The 12542-nt window shown below is 48.7% G+C and overlaps 1 protein-coding gene across 1 annotated transcript in view; it reads left to right on the forward strand.

Annotated features, from left to right (window-relative positions):
- The window catches only part of CFAP77 (cilia and flagella associated protein 77), a 136624-nt gene that overhangs the window by 95598 nt on the left and 28484 nt on the right, over positions 1-12542 (forward strand). The gene's annotated exons all lie outside the window — the stretch shown is intronic.

Below are 12542 nucleotides of genomic sequence, written 5' to 3' on the forward strand. Positions count from 1 at the left end.
GACTTGGAGAAACACCTCCAGCAGATGGGAGAGAAGCTGGGTCTCCTTAGATGGTGCCACTGTCGGGTGTCCCTTGTGGGTTGGGTTCTGCTTTAGGGCAGCCCAGAGAAGCCCAGCCCTCCAGCCTCTCCCCTCCTCCAAAACCAGACCCCGCAACGGTCTACAGCGTGTTCTGAACTTCACACCCAACCGAGGACGTGCGGCCCGTCCCGGAGGCCACCATCCACTCCTGAGTCCTCGAGGCTGTGCCGGCGTTGGGACCAGGGCCTCTTCCACCCGCCGGGAGCAGCAGACCGCTGGCACATTAGAGATGGATTTTAATTTTATTTTAACAAAATAGCTGTCTCCACTGGAAGAAGCATCAAGCGCCAAGTAAGGACCCGTCTTGAGCGGAATCACGTTGAACAGACCTCGGTGCTGTCATTGATTTTCCAGGAAGAAAAAAATTGCCTCTGGCTACTAAACCGAATTAGTAGTCACTGATGACCAATTATTTTAGCCCGCTGTGAACGGAGAGCCGCACTAAAATCCGGTTTGTCAGACCCAAGGCTCCCTTCTCAAACACCTTTCAACAAATGTGTACCTAATGTCCCTCAGAAGCTTCCTCCAGCTTCCTCTCTTCCGCCAAGTTCTCCAGCTCCACAAAGTTTTAATGAGCAGCCAAGATGAAGGTGGGTTTGCCATGAAAGGGGCCCCCTCTAATCCACAGAGCCCTCCTTGGCAGAGAGGAACCGATTCTGCAAATCAGAGCTGTCAGCCCTCGCCGCCCCCTGCACGTGCAAAGTGTCAGCCTAATGTTTGCAAATGATAATTTCCATTTCCCTTGCTTGTCCCCAGCTACCTTCATCGGAGATCAACCCCTGGTCTGGGGTTATCAATCACGAAGCAGCAGAAGATGGATTGGATGGAACTAATTTGAAGTTTCTTGCAGGCCAACCCCGAGTAGGAGCTGTTCGCATTTCATTTTATTCCCCATTTTCCGCTCTATCAGACTGAGGTTTTTTTTTTTTTTTTTGCGGTACGCGGGCCCCTCACTGTTGTGGCCTCTCCCGTTGCAGAGCACAGGCTCCGGACGCGCAGGTTCAGCGGCCATGGCTCACGGGCCCAGCCGCTCTGCGGCATGTGGGATCCTCCCGGACCGGGGCACGAACCCGTGTCCCCTGTATCGGCAGGCGGACTCTCAACCACTGCGCCACCAGGGAAGCCCTCAGACTGAGTTCTGACACGGTTTCGTTGTCAGTGGGAACGTTAGGGCGGTGAGGATCTTTTCCGAGAGGTTCCTGCCGAGTTATCAGCAAATAATTTGTCGAAGCCCTCGGCGGTGGCCTCGCCGGCCCAGGTCACTCAGAGCTGCCGTGGGGGTCACTGAGTGCACAGCCTAACTGTCGGGACCTGGCATCTTTAGAGCCGGGGAAGCTGGATGGGGACCCTGGCTCTGTCGCCTGGCCCACTCCATGATCCGTGAGCAAACTGCGGGCCAGTTGCTTGACTGCTCTGCGTTGTCAGTTTCCACATCTGAAGGCAGAGTTGTTCACCCTCACTTTCAAGGTTATGGAAGCATCAGGGAGATGGCAGTTGGAGTGCTGCGAGCGGGCTTGGTGTAGTAAGTGCTCATTTAAAAATTGGGAGGCATTTTTGAATGGCTCTTATTCTCCAATGGCCCTCAGGCGGTCTAGGGCTGTGAGGCGTGGTGACCGCTAGGCCTGATTCCCATCTTTGTTCACGCCCCGCCTTCTGTCTGGGTTCCCCTTGCTTCATTTCTCAGCTCAGTCCCCTTCTGCTCATCCCCAAAGACCCATCAAAAGGCTCAGAGGGGACTTTGCTTGTTCCACGCCTTTGCTCAATTCACTGGCTCTCTCCTCTGAGTTCCAATGGCCGCGTCTACACTGACAATTAGCCCTCTGCTCTGCAGGGGGGCAGGGCTGCAGGATGGATATGCTCAAGGGCTTCCCAGGCAAATGCAATATGTCACCCACGGGCTGTGTGGTCTTGGGCAAGACAGTGAACTTTTCTGGGCCTCAGATTTTTCATCTGTGAAAAGAGGGTATTAGTATCTGTCTCTAGGTTAGTGTCCTAAGGATACAGGTAGCAGGAAGAAGTGTGAGCTGTGATGATTATCGGTGTTTCTGTTGCGTGCCCTGTGACCCCAGGGTGCAGACAGCACATCCCCATGAGCATGCCCCCACACCTCATAAAACCTGGCCCATCACAGCGAGCTGGTTATTGCTCCTGGGTGGGCCAGATGGATGGACGGACAGATGAGTAAGTGAGCACAGAGTTGAGATCCCATTCACAAGATGTGTAGCTCATCTGCTGTGTCTTTCCTCCCTCTGGAGTGGCCTTGTATCCTCACATCCTGTTCCCTTCCTTTCCACTAATTTACGCCACCACCCCCAGCAACAGTTCCAAAGTGTGGCTGTCATCACGCCCTCCCTCCTCCCTCGCTCAGAAACCATCCATGGCTCCCTAGTATCTTCGTGAAGACCTTCCTCTGTGATGACTCCTGCCTGGGCTATTTTGACATCAATCTGTCTCCTTAGTTCTTTTTTTTAAAAAACAACTTTACTGAGGTATAATTTATAGATAATGAAATGGTCCATGTAAAAAAATTTTTTTCATAAATGTATTTATTTTATTTATTTATTTTTGGCTGCGTTGGATCTTCATTGCTGTGCGCGGGCTTTCTCTAGTTGCAGCCAGCAGGGGCTATTCTTCGTCGCGGTGCGCGGGCTTCTGATTGCGGCGGCTTCTCTTGTTGCAGAGCACAGGCTCCAGGCGCATGGGCTTCAGTAGTTGTGGCGTGTGGGCTCAGTAGTTGTGGCGCACGGGCTTAGTTTCTCCATGGCATGTGGGATGTTCCCACACTAGGGCTCGAACCCGTGTCCCCTGAATTGGCAGGCGGATTCTTAACCACTGAGCCACCAGGGAAGTCCCGGTCCATGTAAAATTTGATGAGTCTTGACAAATTTATACACCTGGGTATCCATTGAAGAACTCCTGTCTAGCCTTCTTCTCTGCTGCACAGCTCCTCTAATTCACCTTTGGGAAGGGGCCACTGCCCCTGCATCACCTGTCCTGACTGTGCCCTCTGTTTCTGGGGGGGTGGGTTGGGGGGTGAGGAATTGCCACTGTTGCCTCTTTCAGGATCCAGGATCCTCTCTGACACACCTGCTTCAATAACTGAGCCCCCATGATGGAGAGAGGAATCAGGGGTCCATGGCTTGGCCTCAGTGCCTGGACCCTTTCTGCAGGGCTCAGGGCCACCCCTGTCCCATCACTGGGCTCCGCAAGGAAAAGCTCGTTTCTGCCAAAGACCCCCTCTTGGGCGTTGCAGTTGAGGAGGCCAGTGTCCTCAGGAAAGGGGTCTTTAAAGGTTTCCGGGGCCACTCAGCATCTTTACAAAGTGCAGACTGTCTAAGCCGGGCTGCACAGTGAACAGTCCAGCCACAATCCCTGTCCCATGGAGCTCAGAGCCTAATGGGAAAGGCAGACACTGAATTGATCAGTTGATCACTGTAAATATTAAAAAAAATACCTTCCCAAGTGTAAAGAGCAGCAGGGGAGGCGTAGTCAACAGAGCTAAGGGAGGTCTCTGGGCGGGACCACGGGATGGGGAGGGGGCATCTCCTTTAGGCCAACACCCGAAGTATGGGACGGAGTGACCAGGGAAGGTGAGGGGGCTCCCGGGAGGACACGGATGCAAAGACGGCACCCCAAGGCCAGGGCCTTTGAAAACTGTGCTGGCACCCCAGGGGCAAGGAGAAGCCACCAGTGGGCGTTGAGGAAGACAGCATCGGATGGGCGCCGTTGAAAAAGCCTCAGTTCCTATGTGGAGAGGAGGGTCTGGTGAGGGAGGACAGTGTCTGGGAAGGTCTGGGGTCCTACATGAGAGTAGCCAGGCCCCGGGTTTGGCCTCTCTCTGAGTTGGTTAGCTGGCAGCCCCTTGAGCCCTTTTGGAAATGGATTCACATTCTCTTGGCTGCAGACAGCGTAGCCTGAGGGGTGGGGGGGTGTCCAGGCTGGGCCACTGAGTGTGCTGTGTGACCCTGGGCCAGCCATTTGACCTCTCTGGGCTTCGGCCTTCCCACTCCCACTTTTCCCATCTAATTTAGTGAGGATAAATAATTCAGATCTTCTGAGTGGACCCCCTCCGGCTCCTCCAAAGAAAGCTGCAGGTCGGACGGCTGTAATTGTGACCGCAGGGGCTTTCGTCCTGTGGCAAAACTCATTCATTTTAGGCTGGAAAAAATACCTTTTTTTTATTATAAAGAACTACGTTTTCTTGAAAAAAAAAAAAAAACCCAAACGATAAAAAACCTTGGACATGTTTTAAGGTAGCAGCAAAAAATAGTTGTAGAAGAAAACAAGAAAAATGGTTCCTAAAGGTGCAAGGGTCTTTAGGACCCCCGAAGGGTTGAGTATACGGAAAACGCTGAAATTCCCCGGCTTGGGCCAGTGGGACCTAGAAGGCCTGGCCACCCTCGGCTGCTTGAGGTGAAAAGGACGAAAAACAAAGAGCCCGGCCAGTTCTGGTGTGAGGTCAGCAGAGCTGTGCATGGTGGGGTGGCACGGGGATGGAGGCAGTGAGCTGGCATCCTGACACTGATTCAGACCCAGATCCGTCACCGCCATCACTGACTGTGGCCCTGGCCGAGTCATGTGACCTCTCAGGTGTAGGTTTCTTGTTTTGCTCTATTTGCTGCGAAAGTCACATAAAACCAGTAAGTAGACTGGAGGGGGAGGGGCCCCTCACCCCACCTGCCATGTCTGCCCCCTTCCCCCAGCACCGTCCTCTGAGGGCTTCCTTCCAGTCATCTTTCCATCCTTCACACCTGTGTCGATGCCCTCACACGGGCGTGGCTGTTTCTCCCCACCTTCTTCTTTTCATACTTGACCTACGTCTTGAAGATGTTTCTGGGTTATTACACATATGGCCGCTTCATTCTTTCTGGTAGCTATATAATATTTCCTGATAAATGGGAGCAAGTGGGAGGGGCGGGGGAATCAGGAACGTGAGTGTCCTGGCCTTGTTCAAACCTGCTCTGAGGCTCGACTGCTTTCCCAGCCCCTTTCCCGGGTGAAGTCTCAGGCATCCATGGCTTCCCTGCTCACTTCCAGTTACAAAAGGCCATCCGTGTGCACTAGTTAATATGTCCAGTCTAGTGTAATCATCAAAAGTTGCAGCTTCGCCGGAGGGACAGTTTCTTTCCTTCCTGCTTTGGGAGCTCAGTGGTAAGGGGCAGGGGGTGAGCTGCTCTCTGGGGTCCTTCCCTCAGCTCCCACACTCCTGGGCTGGAGGGTGGGTGGAGGGCGTTACGATAGGCCCTTCTGGTATTAGTACATTGCCCAATGTGATCTGGTAATATTTCACTTAGTATTTTTTCATTTGCTCTTCTTTTTTTTTTTTATAAATTTATTTTTATTTTTGGCTGCATTGGGTCTTTGTTGCTGCACGCAGGCTTTCTCTAGTTGCGGTGAGCGGGGGCTACTCTTTGATGTGGTGCACGGGCTTCTCATTGCGGTGGCTTCTCTTGTTGCAGAGCACGGGCTCTAGGCGTGCGGGCTTCAGTAGTTGTGGCACGCAGGCTCAGTAATTGTGGCGCACGGGCTCGGTAGTTGTGGCACACGGGCTTAGTTGCTCCACGGCATGTGGGATCTTCCCAGACCAGGGCTCGAACCCATGTCTCCTGCATTGGCAGGCAGATTCTTAACCACTGCACCACCAGGGAAGGCCTTCATTTGCTCTTCTAAGTGAGACTGACCAAGACATTCTCCTTGTCTCAGTTTGGGATCATAACATGATGTGGGAAGATTTTTTTTCTTTTTTTTTTTTTAACTTTTTATTTTGTATTGGAGTGTAGTTGATTAACAATGTTGTGATAGTTTCAGGTGTGCAGCAAAGTGATTCAATTATACATGTAACTATTCTTTTTCAAATCCTTTTCTCATTTCGGTTGTTACATAATATTGAGCAGAGTTCCCTGTGCTATACAGTAGGTCCTTGTTGGTTATCTATTTTAAGTGGGAAGCTTTTTTATAAAAAGTTCTGGAAAGTCCTGGAATACTGTTCTCAGCAAGGTTGGGAGGGTGCATGTGTGAACATACCCAGGCCTGGTACCCGTGGCTCTATTAACATTTTCTATAAGCGCTTCAGTCAACTTTGATCGTTTATATTTTCCTGGACAAATCACCCATTTTGTTTTGGTTTCACATGATTCGCACAAAGTTATACCTAATACTCTCTTATGATTAAAAGAAACATCTTACCTGCTCTCAAGGGCAGCTCCACGTTCCGTGGCACCAGGAGCGTATTCAAGTTTGGGGGTTCCCTTTAAGAAAAACAAGTTCAAAATCATGAATACAAATTTAGGCATAAAACGGAATACTTAAGTAGAATGAGAAAAGAAATCAGAACAAATTAAAATTTTAAATTAGCTGACAAATATCGTAAACCACAAAATCCAGAAAAATAACACATTTTAAAAGGATTAATTGCCTGTCACACCCCATATGCATTTTTTCCCTACATTTTTTGGCTCCATCCTCTTTGATCACCTCTTTGTATGACAGTAATTTTGTAATATTTTTTCCATAAAGTAGAAAGACAGTTTAGGCTTTCCTCTAGCATGCTTGATTGCATTTTGAAAAAATATTTTACTTTGAAATTATTACAGATTCCCAGGAAGTTGTAAAAATAGTACAGAGTGATCCCGTTGACTCTTTACCCGTTATCCCCAATGGTAAAATCTTACATAATTATAGTGCATTATCAAAACTGAAAGATGGATGTTGGTACAATACACAGACTGCATTCAGCTTTCACCAGCTGTTTTTTGTCTTGTTTTGTTTTGTTTTGTTTTGCTTTTGGTAGCACCACGCGGCTTGAGGAATCTTAGTTCCCTGACCAGGGACTGAACCCGTGCCCTGGGCAGAGAAAGTGCTGAGTCCTAACCACCAGACCGCCAGGAAATTCCCCAGACTTCACCGGTTTTACATGCACTCCTTTGTGTATTTAGTGTCCACGCATTCTATCACGTGTATATTTGTGTAACAATCATGATACAGAACGGTTCTATCACCTCAGAGACCCCCACCCCCACCCCATACACTCACATAGTGACCCTTCTCCCTAATCCCTGGAACATTCCAAGAATGGTATACACATGGAATCATACAGTATGTGACCTTGTGAAACTGGTCTTTTTCACTCAGCATAATGGCCTTGACATCATCCAAGTCTTTGCTGTATCCATCGTCCATTCCTTTTTACTATTGAGTAGTATTCCGTAGTATGCATGGACCACAGTTTAACTACTCACACATTGAAAGACATTTTGGCTGTTCCTACTTTGGAAATATTACAAATATTCCAGCTACGAACACTGGTGTATAGGTGTCTGTGTAGACGTAAGTTCCCACGTCTCTGGAATAAATGCCCAGGAGTGCAATTGCTGGGCCCATATGGTAGGTGTATGTTTGGTTTTCTAGGAAACTAGACAAACCATTTTCCAGAGCAGCTACACCATTTTACACTCCCACCAGCCATGTATAAGAGGTTTAGTTTCTCTGGATCCTTGCTCTGGCACTGTCACTATGTAGTTCTTATTTTAGCTGTGCTAAGAGGTGTGTAGTGACATGACAGGATGCTCTTAGTTTTCATTTCTCCAGTGGCTAGGGATGTTGACTATTTTTTCATGTACTTATTTGCCACCCATATACCTTCTCTGATGAAATGTCTCTTCATGTTTTGCCTCTTTTCTAATACAATTGTTTGTGTTTATTTCTTTTACTGTTGAGTTTTGACCATTCTTTACATAGTCTAGATTTGCCAGATACATGGTTTGCAAATATTTCCTCCTAGTCATGGTTTATCTTTTCATCTTCTCAAGAGACTCTTTCACAGAGCAAGAGTCCTTAATTTAGAGGAAGTTCAATTTATCTTTTTTTTTCCTCTCCTGGATCCTGCTTTTGGTGTCAAGTCTAGGAACTCATCACCTAGCCTAGCCCTAGGTCTCAAAGATTTTCTCCTATGTTTTCTTCTAAAAGTTTCACAGTTTTACATTTAAATCTATGCTCCATTTTGAGTTAATTCTTGTATAAAGTACGAGACTTGGGTCAAGAGGTTCTTGTTTGTTTTTGGGTTTGTCCATGATGTCCAATTGTTCCAGCACCATTTGTTGAAAAGGCTATCCTTCCTCTCCACTGGATTACAATTTCTGTCAATTTACTCTCTTAAATTTCTTACAACTCATATATAGCCTGATTTATAATACCCTGAATTATGAAATGTATGTTTCCTAAAATTTTGCCTAATCTTTCTTTCTCTGGCTCCTTCCCTCCCTCTCTTCCCCTTGGTTTCAACAAAGCATAATTGCTGAGAGCAGCGCCATGTCAGTCCACATCCCACAGAAACCATGCCTGCTGGCATTGGTATTCAATGACCAAGACCAGTTATAAACCCATGACAAATGAACAGGAGAGCTTCTGCTTATGAGGGTACCTGGCAAGGGCCGTCTGAGGATGGACGGGTCAGGGAAAAGCCCTCTGAGGAGGTGACCAAACAGCTGAGACCTGAAGGCAAAGGAGATGCTGAGTGTCAGGGAGGAGTCTGGGGAGGGAAGGGCTTTGCCGGCCGTAGCCCGGCATCTGGGTTGAGTCTAAGAAATGGGAGGCTGTCAAGGGCATTTTAAGCAAGGGATGCTGTGATACACTTTACGTCCTGGGTTTTCCCCGTGTCAGACAAGCCTCTCCACCTTTTTATCTGATTTAATGAGCCTGAGCAGAAATGGGCAAAACCCGCTGGACCCCCGTCAGCCAGTCAGGGCTTAGGCTGTTGTAACTTACAAGGTTTGTCAGCTCTTCTGCTCTGAGCGCCACCCCCCCCCGACCCCGCCCACCTCTTCCCAGTAATAAGAACCGCTGGCTGGAGCAGGACACAAAGATGGTCAGCGAGGCTGCAGGAGGGCTGCGAGGGTGGGTTCGCGGTGATGTGGGCAGCGGGGGCTGCTGGGAAAATAGCTTTTCTGTTGTGAATGGCCTCTTGGGGTAGATCTTGCAAGATTACGCATCTCGTGTCATTAGAAAGCATGGCTATAAATTAGGCTGCTCAGAAGCATGGGGTGTGTAATAATTAAGTAATAAAAGTCACCACAGGGGTAAGGGAACAGGAAAACAAAGAGCCACTGTCTGTAGATGCACTGCAGGCCGCCCTGGAAAGAGACCTCTGAGCTCAAGTGGCATTTCAAAGCCACTGACGCTCCACTCAAGCAGAGTCCCGGGTCAGTCTAGCCCCAAAGAGGTCCCCATGGAAGGGAGGTGAACTGTCCTGGGCGCGCACACAGGGCGGGAGAATGGGAGGGGGCTGGGAGGAGGATGTTTAGGGTCCAGTCCAGCTCTTTGTGGCTGGCTCTGGAGCCACAAAATCCAACACTTGGACCGGCCCAGCAGGCAGTGGAGGACAATAGGGAAGGGAGAGGACTTGGGCTAAATGACACTTGATACTCAGCTCAAGCCGATTGTTGCCATGTAGGAATGCAGACCCACTTGGCCAGAACGTATACATCTTCAAGACAATTTGGAAAGCTGGGTTCCTTTAATGGAAAATTTCCCAGTTTTTAAGTGTTGACAACAATTTCAAAGACTTTAAAGACCACCGTGCAGACTGTATAAAACACAAAGCCAGAAGCCCCAGGTTTGCAGTCTCGGGTCCTTACTGTATGTGAGCTTTGAGAGTAGCCTCACTGCTCAGTCCCTCCATTTCCTCATTCCCTCGTCTGTGAAATAAGGTCACAGGGGAAGAACAGAGGCTCTGAACTTTTCCGGGGGCATTTGCACCTTTGAAAATGTGATGAAAGCTGTGGGCCCTCTCCGCAGACATGGTGTCGATACACTCCTGTTCAGAGATGGTGGTCTGCGACTCCGTGGGACTTCCGGGGGGTAAGAGCCCCAGGCCTGGATGATTGATGAGGCCTTAAGCCCCGAAGGGTGGGTCCTGGGCACAGCCTCTCCAGACGCCCCAGACCCATCGAACCAGAACATGCCTTGAACAAGACCCCCCCCATGATCCACGCTCACGTGACTGTCTGCAAAACGCTGCTGGAAGGCTCCTTCTGCTGTAAAAGACCCAGTGATGTCTGGTTTCGGGAACTTCTCTGGACAGCACGCGTCGGCACCGCAGTTTCTCTTGGTGTTTCCCAAAGTGTGGGCTGAGGAACCGCCATGTGTTCATTTCCTGGGGCCGCCGTAACAAATGACCCACAGACCTGGCGGCTTCAAACAACAGAAATGTATTTTCCTTGCATCTGTCCGTTCTGGAAACCAGAAGTTTGCAGCTGAGGTGTTGGCAGGGCGGTGCTCCCTCCAGAGGCTCTAATGGAGAGTCTTGCCTGGACTCTTCCAACTTGCGGGGGCCCCAGACGTTCTCTGGCTTTTCTCTGCCTCTGTCTTCACCTCACCCTCTCCTCTTCCCTGTATCTCCGATTCTGTGTATATTTTATGAGGACACTTGTCATTGGATTGAAGGCCTACCCCCCAAAGCGATTTACAATCCCATCTCGAGATCCTTAACTTGACTACATCTGCAAAAGCCCCTTTTCCAAATAAAGTCATACTCACAGGTTCCGGAAGTTAAAATGGAAACATTTGGGAGGGCACCATTCAACCCACTCACCCTGTATCAGAACTACTTCCTATATTTGCTAAAAATGTTCTTTCTTGGGCCTCACCCCCAGGCTTCCTGGATCAGAACCTCTGGGGAGGGGGCCCCAGTGATTTTTATGCATTGAAATGTGAGACCCTCTGGTACAGAAACATGAGGAGGCAGTCAGCTTGGACCTGAACTGAGTGATGGAGAAGGTGATAAAGACCATTTGTGAGGGAGGGTGGGAGGGAGGGAGACGCAAGAGGGAAGAGATACGGGAGCATATGTGTATGTATAACTGATTCACTTTGTTATAAAGCAGAAACTAACACAATTAGTTAGTAAAGCAATTATACTCCAATAAAGATGTTAAAAAAAAAAAAGACCATTTGTGATCACAAGGCAGATGAGAAAGAAGTGAACGGGGAAAACAATGAGCTTCCTTCCCCGGGTTTTTCCTCTTTGTCTTTTTACTTCTTATTACGAAAAATTTCAAACATGCACAAAAGTGTAGCAAATAGGGTAATACACATCCATGATCAACCCTCATCACACAGCTTCAACCACTCTCAATTTATTCTGTCACTCTTGTTTCATTTTTTTCCTTTGTTATTTTATTTTACTGTGCTCTGTATTTTGCTGGAGGTTTCTTGTTTGTTTGTTTGCGGTACGCAGGCCTCTCACTGTCGTGGCCTCTCCCGCTGCGGAGCACAGGCTCCGGACGCGCAGGCTCAGCGGCCATGGCTCACGGGCCCAGCCGCCCCGCGGCACGTGGGATCGTCCCGGACCGGGGCACGAACCCGTGTCGCCTGCATCGGCAGGCGGACTCTCAACCACTGCGCCACCAGGGAAGCCCCTTGCTGGAGGTTTGTTTAAAGCAAATTCTAAACTACACAGAATTTAACCCCCAAACCCTTCAGTAGGTATTTCTAACATTAAGACGTAAAGCAGCCACAATATCATTATCCCACTCCACACAATTAGCACTATTTCTTCACGGCTTCTGAAACTCAGCTAGTGTTCGCTTTTCCCTCAAAAGATACCTTCCCGGGCTTCCCTGGTGGCGCAGTGGTTGAGAGTCCGCCTGCCGATGCAGGGGACGCGGGATCGTGCCCCGGTCCGGAAAGTTCCCACATGCCGCGGAGCGGCTGGGCCCGTGAGCCATGGTCGCTGAGCCTGCGCGTCCGGAGCCTGTTCTCCGCAACGGGAGAGGCCACGGCAGTGAGAGGCCCGCGTACAGAACAAAAAAATTAAAAATAAAAAAAAAACCTCATTCCTATCTCTAATTACATGTTGACATGATAATATTTTGGATATATTGGGTTAATAAAATACCTTAGTAAAATTAATTCCACCTGTTTCTTTTTACTCTTTTTAACATGGCTACTAGAAGAATTTTAGTTACATGGCGGCCCACATAATATTTCCATTTGACAGTGATGGTCTAGAAGTCTGATTACCTTTGGGCTCACTTTGGGGTTTGTTTCCCCCAAAGTGTTTGGTGGGTGGTGCTACATACCTCCTATTAATCACTCCCAGCCCCACATCTGTCACTTCCAGTGATGGTAAGATTGATCACTTGGGTAAATTTTATGTTATGCATATTTACCACAATAAAAACAAATTGATCGTTTGGTCCAGCTGCTGTAGCGTGACACATCCATTGTAAAGTTCCCCATCAGCCTTCCACCTAATCATTGATTATTACCTAAATCCATTATCATTAGGCGTTGCAAAGTAATGATTCTCTTTCCCCAATTCTGTCCTTCCTCCTGCATTTTATTAGCTTTGGTTCTTCTATGAAAGAACTTTTCCTCATCACCTATTAGGTTACCTTGAGAGGGTCTCACACACAGGGCTGCCCCACTGCTCTGGGACCTTAGGATGGGGATGATAAAAGTAC

Source organism: Orcinus orca, chromosome 6 (assembly GCF_937001465.1).
Source record: "Orcinus orca chromosome 6, mOrcOrc1.1, whole genome shotgun sequence".
Taxonomy (NCBI): Eukaryota; Metazoa; Chordata; class Mammalia; order Artiodactyla; family Delphinidae; genus Orcinus; species Orcinus orca.